This window comes from Falco cherrug, chromosome 5 (assembly GCF_023634085.1).
Source record: "Falco cherrug isolate bFalChe1 chromosome 5, bFalChe1.pri, whole genome shotgun sequence".
Lineage (NCBI taxonomy): Eukaryota > Metazoa > Chordata > Aves > Falconiformes > Falconidae > Falco > Falco cherrug.
In genome coordinates this window covers 78185827-78200326 of record NC_073701.1, presented here as the reverse complement: position 1 = coordinate 78200326, position 14500 = coordinate 78185827, and positions in this window count along the sequence as shown.

Below are 14500 nucleotides of genomic sequence, written 5' to 3'. Positions count from 1 at the left end.
CTTAAAATGAAATGGCCATTGCTGCAAGCTGGCATTGGGTGCTTTTGGATGCGGGGACCATCTTCTGCCAATTGTGTGTCAGAACCTTCCCTCAAAAATTGTAGATGTCGAAAATACAAACATTTACGATGGAGAACTGTTGCAAATTTGGAGAACATCAGCTTCTGTTGGCCAGCAGCTTACTGTTCGCTGAAGTTATTCCATACAGAAAGAATCCATTTGTTGTTTTGTACAGTGTCTGGTGATTTCTGTGACCATAACCTTCCTCAAGTTAAAGCATTCTGTATCACAGCATTAGTCTGTGAATGGCTATTTAAGCTGCTCACAGGAGCTACTAGCCTTTACTTTGAAAGTAGAAATAGCTTTTTATTGCTGGAGGCTCCCAGTCAGATCTGTAATCCCAAAACCACATTTGGAAGTGAATTTTGATGTTACATGATAGATCAAGTTTTATTACTGGTACATCAGGACTGAAAAACTTGCGTATGACCAAAGCAGCACACTGGGACAGTCAAAGCTGTCATTGAGCTGCTCTGTGCTGGTAGGTTGAAGTTCTCTCTGTTGAAGTGCATTTCCCTGTTCTTATATTCTTTCTTCAACAGCAGGATGCATTTTTATTCTTCTGGCAGGATGAACTGGTAACTCCAGGATACTGGAATACTGATCAAAACCACTCTGTTGGAGATACAGATGAGACTACTCAGGCACTCAGCAGACCCTCAAATGTCAAGTTACCCAGTATTTGCTCAGTGAGTCAGGAATGCAGCTCAGCTTAGTGAGCTGGGTCTGGAGGTAGTCCTATGATGACACTCTCTCTGGCTATAGTTTATTCTGTAAATATATTGGTGAACTAATAAAAGGCACATTCTGACAGTCTTGTGCCAATTGCCTCCAAAAGGCAGAGGGTAACATTTCACCGCGTAGACTCTGCATCACAATACCCTGTACTACACGCTTATTTGCTCTGAAAAAAAGTGACTGGTGAAATCTTTACCCCTTGCCCCCTCCCCAGAAAATACATTTTGAAATACTGTACTTCAAATGAAGTGAATAAGAAGTGCTTCTCTTCAGCTGTCACCTAAGAGGGTACCCATCTGTTTTAATAATATGGCTAAGATGTGTAAGCCTCTGTTCCCTGTGTGATGGCGCGCAGACCGTAATTTCTCCCTCCTTTTAACTCGTGGTGCTACAGATCCCTCTCAAACTGCCCCCAAATTCTCCTTCCATAACTCCTCAAATGCATCTCCCTTGCTTCATTTAAAGCCTGGTCAACACAGAGTGCCCTCAACCCAGAGCATGGGGAGAAGTTAATTACCTTTTGATTTGTAGCATCCTTTTAGATATTTAAAGGCCTTTAGACAGATCTTACGTTAAGAAGATGCTGATGTTAAACAAGTCCATTCACCCTATGATTAATCCTGTGAGACCCTGTTTCCTGAAGTCCTGATCCTTCTTAGCCATAGCCTCTGGCTACTTTCTCTTTGGGTTATGTCTTTCTGGAAGAGTGATCCTCAGACACTGTTTCAGGTGAGAATGACAGGAGACCCCAGCCCAGGCATGATCCTAGGAGGGGTTTTCCACCAACCGTCAGTGATTGCATTGAGACAAACCTCTGCTGGCCTGTTCATGGGCACGGCAGGTGAGGGGGCACAGAGGCCATCTGGGGTCCGTGTCCAGGTACCTGCCCTGGAAAGGGGCTTAGAGGAGGGAGCTGCTCTGTTGCTCCTGTCACACAGTCCCCTCTTTATTGCCATTTTTTGTTGTGGTTGTCTGAATACACACGAACTCTTGGATAATGACTTAATCTTGGAGTGGGACCTGAAATGGAGTTCTTTAGTTAAACTGTGATTTCATTTTTGAACTAAATTAATTAATTGTCAAATGAATTTAATTCTCTGCTTTTCTTGCCTCTTAATTCTTCACCATCCTGCCGTGACATCTGGGCAGACAGCAAGGGAGTAAGAACTTTCCATAGGCTCAGCTGTGGAATCTCACAAAGTTTATTGCAGGTTTGTAATCCAAGTTTATCCCCCAATGGTTTTGCTGAAGGAGTCAATGTGAGCAGTGTTGATGCTGACAGGGAAGCATGTTACAGGGCTTGGCCGAGTCCCCTCTCCCCGCAGTGGGGTGAAGGCCCGCTGTCCTCTCTGTGGCCACCTGAGGAGGCCTTTGTGGACGAGGTGCCCTCTGCAACACTGCTCCAGTGTTTTTTTACCAGCTCATGTGCCGGTCCCCTTGTGACCAGGCTCCTCTCAGGGAAGGCATCGAAGGGGACTCAAACCGGGGCCCTGAGGGGGCCCCTCCGCTCCCGCCCCGAGCTGTGCGCGGCCTCCGCAGCCCCGAGCCTGCCGCCCCCCGCGCTGGGCCTGCGCTGGGCCTGGCCGGGCCCGGGGCTGCCGGCGGGCGGGCGGGCGGGCGGGTGGCCAGGGCGCTCGCCATTGGCTGCGCCCAGAGGCGTCGAGGCCGCCGGCCAATGGGGTGGCGTCTTGCCATAGGAGAGGGAATCTGAGGGGTTCCCCGGAGCGCGTCTGCCTGTTGCCAGGGCACTGCGCCTCAGCGCCTCCCCGCGGGCGGCTGCGGCCGGCGGGCGCTGCTCCGCCGCTGTGGCCGAGCCCCCTCGGGGGGAGCTGCCGTCGGCGGGGAGCTGCCGTCGCGGATGGAGCTGCCGTCGCCACGGCAGCGGCTCTTGCCGCGGTGAGGCTTGGCCCGTCCGGTCTGGGGAGAGCCGGCCGGAGCCGGGCTGTGTCAGGACGGAGCCGCCTCAGCGAGTCCTCCCCGGGAGAGGCAGGAGCTGGTCTGCGGCTTGGGACTGGGGCTTGCCCCAGGCTTGGCTTCAGGTAGGGTTTGGCCGGGGCTGAGGTGTGGGGTTACGGGGGCTGGGTAGGAGCGGGCGGGCGAGCCCTGCCCTGCCAGGCGGGCTCTGCCTCGGGCGCCGTTGTGACTCCCCTCCCTCGGCTCGCCAGAGCTGCGGGCGGCTTTGGCCTCCCGCCGGGGCTGTCGGCTCCCGCTCCCCTCCGCTCCGGCCCGGCCCGGGCCCGGCCGCCCCTCCCCTCCCATTGGTGGGTGCGAAGCACGCGCGGCTTCGGGAACCGTCGGGCGGTACCGGCCGGCGCGAGGTGCGGCTCCTGGCGCGCGCGGAGCTGCCGTTAGGACGCGGCAGCGCCCGGAGGCGGCGGCAGTTGCGGGGAGCACGGCCGGGTGAGCCAACACCTTGTCCTGGCGACGGGAGAAAGGCGCTTTTGCCCCGGAGCGGGCGGCGGGCAGCCTGCCTGCGGGTCTGGAGCCTGTGCCCGGCCCTGCTGTGAGGAGCCGGCGCGGTGACGGGCCCCGAGTGTGCGCCGGGCTGTGGCGCTGTGTCACGCCGGGTGGTTTAGCATCAGGCCCCGCAGTTCAGAGGCTGAGCACTGGAGGTAGGGGCCGGGGACCTCTGTTGCTGCCATTTTCCACCTCAAAAGAGGCCGTTGAACACACGCACCCCTTGGCATTTGAAAACTAACGAAGTTGGCTGTGGATGTGCTGTTGATGTGAGGGGCGGCTTAGATGGTTCATGGGTGCCAGCCCATTCAGAACCTGTTCTTCAGGCAGTTCTTCATGTGGAATAAATGAAGCCTGGCCCATGCCCTGAGCTACACCCTGGGGGGGTGTGCAGAAACGATACAGGGGTTTTGTGCTCGGGGAGCTCCAGTCTTCCAGTGCTGGCTGTTGGGGGAAGGGTATGTGGATCACCCCTGAGGCAAGCAGGAGCTGCCTGAGCAGGCTGAATTCTAGCGCTGCCCAGCTTTGTGGTGCTCTGTGTGTGTTGAGTAGGAGGTGTGGAGTGGTCTTTTCCAAGCAGTGTCAGAAAGATGTCTTTGCTTACGGTGTGAGTGCTTGTTGCTCTTCCATCCCTGCTGCTGGCAGGTGGAGTAGGTGACTTGCTTCCAGGGAGACCCCCCTGCCCTCGTATGCATAAAGGTCTTGCAGGAACCTCATCTAAAGTGCGCTGGCTTGCTCACTGCTTTCCCTTTAAGTCTGCATTTACAGGATATGCTGGATTGTGGTGTTTGGCAGCCTGGAAATGAATGTTGCTACTTTATTTTTCTTCTGGAACAGACTGTTAAATGCCATGCAGGGACAAGCCCTTCCTCCCTTGGCCTTGAAAATGTCTGTGTTCCCTTTAGAGGTAGTACATATTTAATATAAAGACTGAAGAGGATAGCTTCTCCTCGACTCTGTTGCCCATAAAGTTCACTGATCCCTGTGCAACAGCAGTGGTCCAGGAAGAGATGGAGCATTTTGTGTCCCTGTGGGGTGTAGCCTGGCTAAACACAGGCAGCATTTCCATTCTGGGAATGGTGTAGTACAGTTCTTTAGCACAGTAAAACCAGTGAGAAATGAGGAATTTCCCAGGAAGGCCTAGAAGGTGATGAATGTGGATGCATTCAAGAACTTTCCTGCAGCGTGCTAGGCATTATCTCTGTACGGTTGTTGGCTGGGTATTTCTGACTGAGGATAAGAATAGCTATTTCAGTACTGTTTTCTAGAACTGCTCACAAGGGTTTTGAAGGATGTAAGGAGTGCATCAGCATTAGGCCCTGGAGGATGCTTGAATGCCCAGCTAGTCCTTCACAGAGTGGCTTTGTTGGGTTCCTCCACTGCCTGGCTTTCCTGGGGAGTTCACCACCTGGATTTTTTGGGGAGCTCCACTGTGTATCTGTTTAGCAGTGCTTCATCATCAAGCTTTTATTAGAGTGCATCACCACACAATTCTGGTGGAGGGCATTGCTGCATGGCCCCGGGAGGAGCCATTCTCTTCCTAGTTTCTTTGGGGTGATTCCCCAGCTGGTGTTTTTTGACAGTTCCATTGAGTTTCTTGGCAGTCTTGGAGCCCTTCAGCGTACTGTGCCAGAGGGATTTGGTGTGGTACGGGATATGGTATGGAACTAGCTATGGTACTGTGTTCTATGCATAACTACATTGAGCATTATGTTGCATTTTGTATTGCTTTTAGTGTATGTATGGTGTTTTGGTTTGGATGGTAAGGTGTATTTTCTATGGCATACTATGTGTGGTATGGTATTGTGTGTATGGTAGGTTATGATATTGTACAGTGTTTAGGGTATGGTGTTTAGGGACTGTTATATGGTATGTACTGCATGGTATGCATCGTATTGTATAGTAGTGTTTGGCATATATTGTATGGAATATATGTCTTGCATGTATGGTATCCCTTATATGGTATGGTATAGTGTTTTCTATTGTAGGTGTTATATTTTCTATTCTATGGTATGGTATTTATTTTGTATTTTACTGTATGTATTCCATGTATTGTTTTTATGTACTGTATTGTGTGTATCTATATGTATTGTATGTGTAGCATCACATTGGATTGTATGTACTCTTTTTATGATATTTTTTCTGTTAGTGTATTGTTGTTCCATTGTGTTGTATAGTACTTCTACTGTATGTGTTGTATTTTTATTGTATGTATTGGGTGGGCATTTTGTTATTCTTTTGTTATTAGCTGTACTGTATTCTCTTGTGTGTTCTATTGTATTTTGTGTTTTATTGTATACTGCATTTTCCATTCTGTGTTTTCTTGTATTGTGTTGCATGGTATGTACAGTGTAGTAGATACTGTATGGCCTGTCTCACAGGGTATGTACCATATTGGACTACAGGTTGTTTTGGATTGTGTATTGTATTGTGTATTGCCTGTGTTATGTAGAATTCTATGCGCTGTGTTGTGTGGCATAGTAGTACACACACTGTAACATATAAGTATTGTATTTTGTGGTCTGTATTTTATTGCATGGTATGTGTTGTATTTTGTATTGGGCTGTATTTTGTGTTGCATGCGTTTTCTGTTGTACAGTTTGGTATTGCATAGATTGTATTTTGTCTTGTTTATCATGTACCTTTGTGTGTACGGTATGTGTAGTATTGTCTTGTATTCTGGGGTGTGCCCTGTATTTTTTGTTGGATGGTTTATAATGCCTTGTCTGTATGGTATTTGATTAGTATTTCCCGTCTCCTGTTGTGTAGTGTTGTATTCTATGTGTTGTGATGTATTTTTTAGGATGATGTGTATTGTGTTGTGGTTTGTATAGTGTGGTATGTGTGGTGCTGTGTGATTTCCTGCGTGGAGTGGTATGTTTTGTATGTACTGTATTTTATGTTGGGCTCTTGCATTGTCTTGTATGTATTGTACTGTACTTCAGTTTGTGCCATCTTGTGTGCTGTTACTTGTGTTGTAGTGTGTATTTTCTGTATTGTATGGTATTTATGTATGTAATCAGTTGGTTTTATTGTAGTTTATAGGTTGTACAGTATTATATTCTAGGAATTGGACTGTATGTTTTGTATATTGGGTATGGTATGGAATGTCTCATGTGTATCTTATTTTGTATTGTATTGTGGGGTGTGTATTGCAAGTTGTGTGAGGAGTGGCAGAGGGAAGTGGGGTTCTATAGCTCAGTGGAGCCCCTCCTCATGCCACCCTGGAGAGGCCCTTTGTACCAGTGCGGTGGAGGAGTCCTTTGTCGCTTGGTAGTGGAGGAGCTGGTTCTTGCACACACCCCGCCCCCCCCCCCCCCCCCCCCGGAGGAGCCATTCATTGTGGTGCATCAGAGGAGCCCTTCATCACAGCACCCTTGAGGAGCCCTTTGTTTCTTTGCATGGGAGGAGTCCTTCCTTGTGCCACCCCAGAGGAGATCTTCATCACACTCCTGTGGAGGAGCCCTTTGTTGCCCCATGCCTGAGGAGCCCTATATTTTGGCTCCTTCTCAGAGCTGTTCATCATACCGCCCAGGTCTCCTTGCAGCCCTCCACTGTGCCGCCCAAGAAGCATTGGCTGTGGTATGGGGTGTGTTTTGGCATTGGATATGGTATTGTGTTGTCTGCGTTGTTTTATGTTAAATGTGGTATTGCATTTTGTATTGCATTTCCTGTATTTGCAGTATGGTATGTATACTGGGTTTTTTAGTATGGGAAAGTATATTTTTTACAGTATAGTATGGCATGGTATACTAATACAGGGTATTTGTGGTATGCTGTGGTATTTAGGCGATGGTGCTTGGGGAACGGTCTGGTATGTATTGCTTGATATGCATTGTAATGTATGGTATAGATGTTTCTTTAAGCAAGTGTGGTAAAATTTGGAATGTATTGTGTGGTATATATTCTAAGTCTGGTATCTATGGTATCATATTGTAAAGTATTGCATTTTGTATGTATTGTATTCTCTATTACATTTACATTGTGTATTGTAGTGGATGTCTTACATGTATTGAAGTGTAGTTCTTGTACAGTATGTACTGTATTGTATTCATTAAATGGAAAGGATTGTGTTTTCTGTTGAATTTTTTATGTTATACTTTTTCAGTATTCCGTGAGTTGTACTTTATATTGTGGGGTGGTTTTTATTCCATTGTATGTTTTCTCTTGGTTGTATGGCATTTACTGTATGTTAATGTGTTCTATTCCAAAGACTTACTTACGTCTTGTTTGTGTTATGCACCATGTAGTATTTTGTATTCTATTCTGTATTTAGTATTTTATTTTGAAATCTCAGGAGTATGTCTTGTATTCTATATTCCAACGTACTTTCACATATTGTACCATAGATTTTGTGTGGTGTATTCCATGGAACGTGTGGTATTCTTAGGTACGTATAACATTGTCAACTGCACTGTATTTTGTGCTGTATGTGTTGTTTTGGTTTAGCATGGTTTAGTGTTTCTTGTACTGAGGGTCTCCTGAGTTGTATCTTGTATTTACTGCCTAGTGTGTATGGTGTGTGTAGGGTTGTATTTTGTATCCTATGGTGCATCTTGTGTTTTCTGCTGGGCTGTCTGTAATATGTGGTATGATGTATTGTATTTCAAGTCTGTTCTTTCCAGCGTGGTATGAGTTGCGTTGCATTGTGCTCACGGCACCCTGGAGGAGGAGCTGGTAGTGCTGCTCCTGGAGCCATGGCCCTCACGGAGCCTCCTGGCCAAAATACTTCAATCTTGAGGGAAAAGGCTAAAGAGTGCATGAAAGTGAGAGATACACATGAGCAAGCACTTTTCCCACCTTGTAACATCACTTTTTGGCATCTTCTAATCTGATCCCAGGCTGCAAAGGGTTGCAGCTCAGCTTGTAAGTTACTGGGTACCATTACAACGACATTATAAAGCAAGGAACAACGTTAGAGTAGCAAAAAGACACAGCTTTGCCCTCGGGTGGGAAGGCACACTGGGACAGTCTCCAGTGCCAGACCATTTTTAGTAAAAGTAATCACAAATACAATTAACTCCTTAGCTGACTTGTCGACAAAGAGGGAAAGGCTCCATACGATAAGCAGCACTCATTATTACTCTGCTGCAGAATTTAGTTCTTCTAGAAGTAATACACTGTTTTGCCAGTATCTAACAGCTAACCATATAACATGAAGGTGTACAGTCAAGGTATCTGTAAATGCACTGGTTTTGTTTCCTGGCTTTTGTGCTTCCCAGGGTTGTCCTTTGTTGTGCAGCTCTGATACTTTCAAATTTTTTTTGTATTTGGATATAGTAATTGCTAACACAGAGTCTAAGGCTAGAAATCATAACATGTATTTTACAACATGCACACTGGCTGTGTGCACGTATTCCACTAGCTTCCCATTTGCTTCAAACATGTCAGTCTCCCTGAAGACATATTTAATGAGAAACCACCCCCCTACCCGGCAAAGCCCTGCTTTATTTGCTGCCTAGTCTCCTGCATCCCCCTGTATAGATTATTTTTGGAAGGCTGACCAGGGAATATTTACCAGCTATTGAATCAACAAAGCTCAGCCACATGCAAACATTTCATTCTGTTACCTAAATGGTGTCAAAACTCTCAGAACTCCATCAAAACAGAAGTGATTTGCACTTAGGTATTAAAAGTTATGTCCAGGCCTGAACACCTAGTTGAGAGCTGGGCAACGCAGCAGGCTCCTTTGGGCAAAGATTTCTTTTCTAAGCAGCAGTTATGCAAGTACCAATCTGTGAAAAAATTTTGAAACTCAAAGAAAGAGAACCTTGATTTGACATAGTGCTCTTGCTGCATGTCCCTTAGGAGGAAAGTCACCCATATCTTTAGATCTAGCAGAAAGTAGGAAAGAAGCACCAAGTGCAAGGTTCTGCATGTGGGCTGGGGCAATACCAAGCACAAGCACAGGCTCGGCAGAGAATGGATGGAGAGCAGCCCTGAGGAGAAGGACTGTGGGGTGTTCATGGACGAGAAGCTCAACTTGGCCCAGCAATGTGTGCTTGTAGCCCAGAAAGCCAACTGTGCCCTGGGCTACATCCCCAGCAGGGCGAGGGAGGGGATTCTCCCCCTCTGTGCTGCTCTGGTGAGACCCTCCCTGTGTAGTGCTGTGTCTTCTCTGAGGCCCTCAACATAGGAAAGACATGAAGCTGTTGGAGCAAGTCCAGAGGAGGCCACGGAGATGCTCAGAGGGCTGGAGCCCCTCTACTGTGCAGACAGGCTCAGGGAGTTGGGATTGTTTAGCCTGGAGAAGAGATGGCTCCAGGGAGACCTTAGAGCAGCTCGCAGTACCTGAAGGGGCTAACAGGAAAGCTGGAGGGGACTTTTTACAAGGGTCTATAGCGAGTAAAGGTCCTTAGTAAAGGTCAGAAACCAGCATTAATTTCACTTACAAAAATACATGGTGGTGACACCACAGGCACCACTGTATAGGTAAAACACAACTTCCAGGTACAGGCAACACACAAGGTGAGAACTAGCAGGGTCAGTCATTCTGGTGAGGGAAGTCTGGATGTGTATTTCAGCTGTAACAGAAGCCCAGTAACCCACATCAGTGTGTGTAAAACCTTACAGATTTCACCAAAAAAAAATAAATCATGGTTTCTGTCAGATGTTTAGCGTCCCAAGATGACTCTACACATTCAGCTTTATAACATCAATTAAGATACGCAATAATCTTCATGGAATCGACCGACCACATCCAAAATTCAACATTAACACAACACAGCTACAGATTGCGACCAAATGAAGAGCCAAGCATGTGCACCATCCCCTCTCCCTCACCGCAGCCTGCAGGGCTGGGGGGCAGGCACAGGTGGACAGCTCACATGGCTATAAATCTGCAGCCGGGAAATGAAACCAAACGCATTGTGCTGGGAGCTGAAGCAGCAAGGAGGGCAAAGAAGGGAGAGGAGCGGGAAGGCAAGGCAGGTGGAGCTGGGTAACACGCAGCTGCTCTTCCCTGGAGCAGCTTTCCTTTGGCTGGAGTCACCTCCGCAACGTTTGCAAACTCCCCTTCCAGGACGATCGGCTCCACTTTGAGGGGGATCACCCTGATGATGGCTTTCTGCGCTGCCGACCTCTCCAACTCGACCGCCAGCACCAGCCCTGTATGGCCCAGTGCTGCCTGCAGCGTCGCCATGAGCAGCCAGGGCCAGAGGACAGCCAGCTGCAACTGGGGGCCAGCACTCATGCTACCAGCTGCAGCAGCAGGCTCCTGCGCCACACATACTGCTCAGGAACACGTCCTCACCCTGCGGCAGGCTCCGGCCATCGGTGAAGCTCGTTGGCTTGCCGAGCATGCGGTCCCAGCGGCAGGGAGGCAGGAGAGCAGGGACAGAGCGCCTCAGTCACTGCCAGCACTGCTTACCGCACAACTTCTCCAGTCCTCGCCATCACAGTTTCTCTTCCTTGGTGCCACATGCTCAAAGGCTGCTGGGCGCTCAAAGGCATATTTTAAACAACAACAACAAAAAAAAATATCCTGAAGTATGAGTCCCTCCTCCAGCAGATAAATCCAGAAAGATCAGCGGAACAGGTTGCAAGCAAGAAATCAGTTCAGCTCTACAGGAACACTGGGGCACGTTAGGAACATGTCAGTCCCGCAGAGATGAGGCACAGGGAGTTCTCCCCATGGACACGGTGTCCTCATGCCCAAGGGTTAGGGAGATCCACAGGTTCAAAACATCCATCTCAAATAGCCTTGAGAGACACCTCACCTTCTCACCAGCACTTCCCACCACATAAGCTCAAGCTCTTCACCCTGAATGTTACCTGCAGTTACCAGCGGCCTTCTCAGAAGTTATGCTGGAGGTATTGCTTGAATTTATGTTGAAAAGAAAGTTAATAAAGCTTTGGTACTGTTTTCCTCCAAATAGAGTTGATCCCTTCCACCCTGCTCATGCCAGAAGTGCTTCATTCAAGTCTGGAGATCAGCTTTACTTTTCTCCAGGTAATCCACGTTCCGAGTCTTGCTTCGGGTGCAGTTCTCGAGAACAACTAATAAAGCATGGAGCTTCTCTTCAGAGTTCCAAGTTCCCAGGAAATTAAAAGGCTCCAAAAGACTTTGGAAGTTTAGATACCACACCAAAGAGGTAGCAAGCAAAAAGTTACAGCATCTCTGGCTTCTCTCACACTTTTTCTGCACGCGCCCGCGTTCCGGTATGACTGCTTCCATGCACACAAGAAGATCCTGACTGAAGGCCCCATAAAATAAAATATAATGTTCCATGGTCCGCCTAAAGGTCCCATGAAAGGTATCGAGGAGCCTTCATAATGGGGAGAACTCGGGCAGAGGCTGTTTTCGACTAAACCCAAAGCTACGGTCGTTGCACAGCTATGAGCAGAAAAAATGATTAAAAATCTGCAAACCTGTTAGGCGGTGCATGCCTGCTGGAGTCTGCAGGGGCCGGGGTGGGTGGAAACTGGGCTGTAAATCCTGGGCACGAGTTATTTCCAGCAGCTTAAGAAAACTCTGTGGGTCTGGTGATGTCTGGTCACAGTCTTTAAAAAAAATAAAACAACCCCCCAAAGTTGGTGTTTATAATAAAAAAAGGTTAAAAGAAAGCAGGCCATCCCTCCAGCGTGCAGGCAGCAGGCAGGCAGGTGCAAGCGGAGCTGAGAGCACCCAAGTGCACTGTCCCCCCCGCGGGGCGCCCTCGCTGCCAAGGCTGCGGGCACCAGGCACCGGGAGCAGGTGGGCAGCGGTGCTGGGCACATGGGCAGTGCGGCAGCCCCCCCTGCCCAGCCCCCACCCCCACCCCCACCCCGGCCCGACCCCCAGCATGGTCAGGTGTTCTTCTCCAGAGTCCTGCCTGCAGCCACAGAGGCCTGGGAGAACTTGCCGGGGAAGGCAGAGAAGAAGACGACAGAGACAACCTCAGCTGTGCCCACACCTGCCCTTACTCAATTCAGAAGCAACCACACATTATCCCTGTTTCTTCTGTAACTGTTCCTGGAGGAGGGAATGCGCCTTAGCATTCCCTGGAATTGCCTCACGGGTCTAAAATCCATTGTGGATGACTGGACTGTTGGAGGCTGCTGTCCTTGCAGAGCAGCTGTGCTGAGCTCTGCCACCTGCCTTGGCACTTTGTTCCCCCAGTGTCACAGCTCTGTCTGCAACAGGACAGGCTCCAGTTGCCTCTGCGTGGGCCCCTGACTGAGGGCACTGTTGCACATTTGGGCTGAAGCCCCCCAGCTGTGGCACCAGGCCAGCTCTACCATAAGGCAACCTGGTACCAAGTGTCCCAGAGCCCGTGGGTGCAAAGGCTTTGCTTCAGAGCAGAGACATGGCATGGGCAAAGGAGAGCTGAGTCTTTGTAGCCCTGAGAGTACAAACCCAGAATGAATTGCTTTAACTTGGGTAACTGAAGACATCCCACCTGTCAGCCTGGACAAAATCTAGGTACTATGCTATAAACTTCATTGTGTCCTGCCTAATGATGGGTTAAAAGGTGATGATTCTCATGCTCAAATCTTTTTCTAATAGGAAAAATGCCACTGCTGGATAGAAGTCTCACTAGAAAGGTGAGAGACCAAACATCAGTGATCGCATCAGGCTGTTTCCCAGCAGGTTCCCTGCAGCGCCAGGGACACCTGGAGGGAGCCCAGAGAAGCAAGGCATGGAGAACTTCAAGGCAGAGGAGGATGCTGTGACCTCACTGGGGGAGAAATCTTCACAGCCCTTGACCCGGTAAGTCTGCGGCTGCAGGGCAATGCCTCTGCGGTTCCTACACGGGTCTGCAACAGCTCGGGCACCCCCAGCCTGTGGGACCGTGTGGGAGCATTTTGCTGCGGAGGAGGCCAGTGTGCTGCAGAGCAGGGCTTCCCTGCTGCAGCGTGGGAGGGCCAGGGCATGTGGGCTGCCTTGTGCCAGGGCCGGCTGCAGGACTGTGAAGGTGGGTGAGCAGCCAGGGGTGCCCAGGGCTGTCCTTGCCAGCAGGGTCCCTGCAGCCCAGGGGGCTGTGTGCTGGGGCAGGGGCTCTGCCGCCTGCCAGGGGCAGCTCTCAGCCTGCCGGGGAGCTCCTAACAGTGTATGGAGTGAGCCCCGGTAGGGAAGGATCCTTCTGCTGTTGAGTGGGTGCTGCATGTGTCAGTGCTGTTCACAGGTGTAGGTTACCCTGAGGACATGTCTGGGCGTGGCTTTTCATAAGGAAGGTCAGTGCAGAGATTACTACCATAAAAAAGGGCTTTTCTCAGTCTGTGTCTTCAGTTTCCTGCTCTTGAGGGAAGGAGTGGCAAGGGAGAGATGGAAAAGGAGATCTCAACTTTGAAGAAGTCACCAAGACTCCTACATGTAACTGTGAGTGATCAGTAGGTCTGACAGGAAACTCCTGAAGTCCCTTCAGCCACTCCTCTGCCTATGAACAGCAGCAGCCGTAGCACCTTTGCTGGACACATCAGGGTGGCCCTGACCTGCCCTCTTCCCCCTGTGGACAGGACCCTGCACTGAGCCAGTGCCCTGCAGACAGGCAGGTTTGTGTAGGGCCAGTGCACAGAGGTTGGAATGGGATCTGTGAGCACTGACAGGGAAAGACCTGGCACAGAGACACACATCCCACGAGGAAAATCTCCTGGCAGCCAGGATATGAGAAGGACTGATAGAAAACTTCACACAGAATTGTTGTGGGAGGAAGAAACGGAAAAATCTTTATGATCTGCAGTGCAGACCCCTTTTTCTGAGCCAGTCCCCTGGCCTGCTCTCCCCCACAGCAAAGCCTCTGCCCTCAGGGCTGGAGGTCCCGAGGCGCGTGAGCCACCACCTCTGCAGCCAGAGCTCCAGCAGAGCTCGGGGCAGCTCTTGAGCCACGTGCCCCGGTCCCTCTGCAGAGCACAGGGGGTGAGAGCAGCTGCCCGGCAGTGTTGGTGTGTGGGAGGCGGCAAGCAGATCTGGGCAAGGGCAATGCTGCCCTCAGTGCCCGGCACGCTCTCCCTGGCCTCTCTCAGCTGCACCCTCCCTGTATTTTGCCTTGTTTCTCCACTTGTCTCCATTATTTCTTAACTGTTCCATTGCTCTTGCTGTCAGGCTTTCTGGGATGGGTGCTTCAGCTGCAGACTCACACGCTGATCTTGTGGGTCCTCTCCTGCTGGTGTGTCCATGGGAACAAGTGTCCCAGCTTTCCTCTCACTTGTGGTGCTGTGGGCAATTCCCTCTGTGGGGCTGGGTAATGTGCTGGTTCTGTCTTACTGAGATGCTGATATGAGGACACTTGACTATGCCTTGGGGTGTGCTTCAATGCTGTGAGTT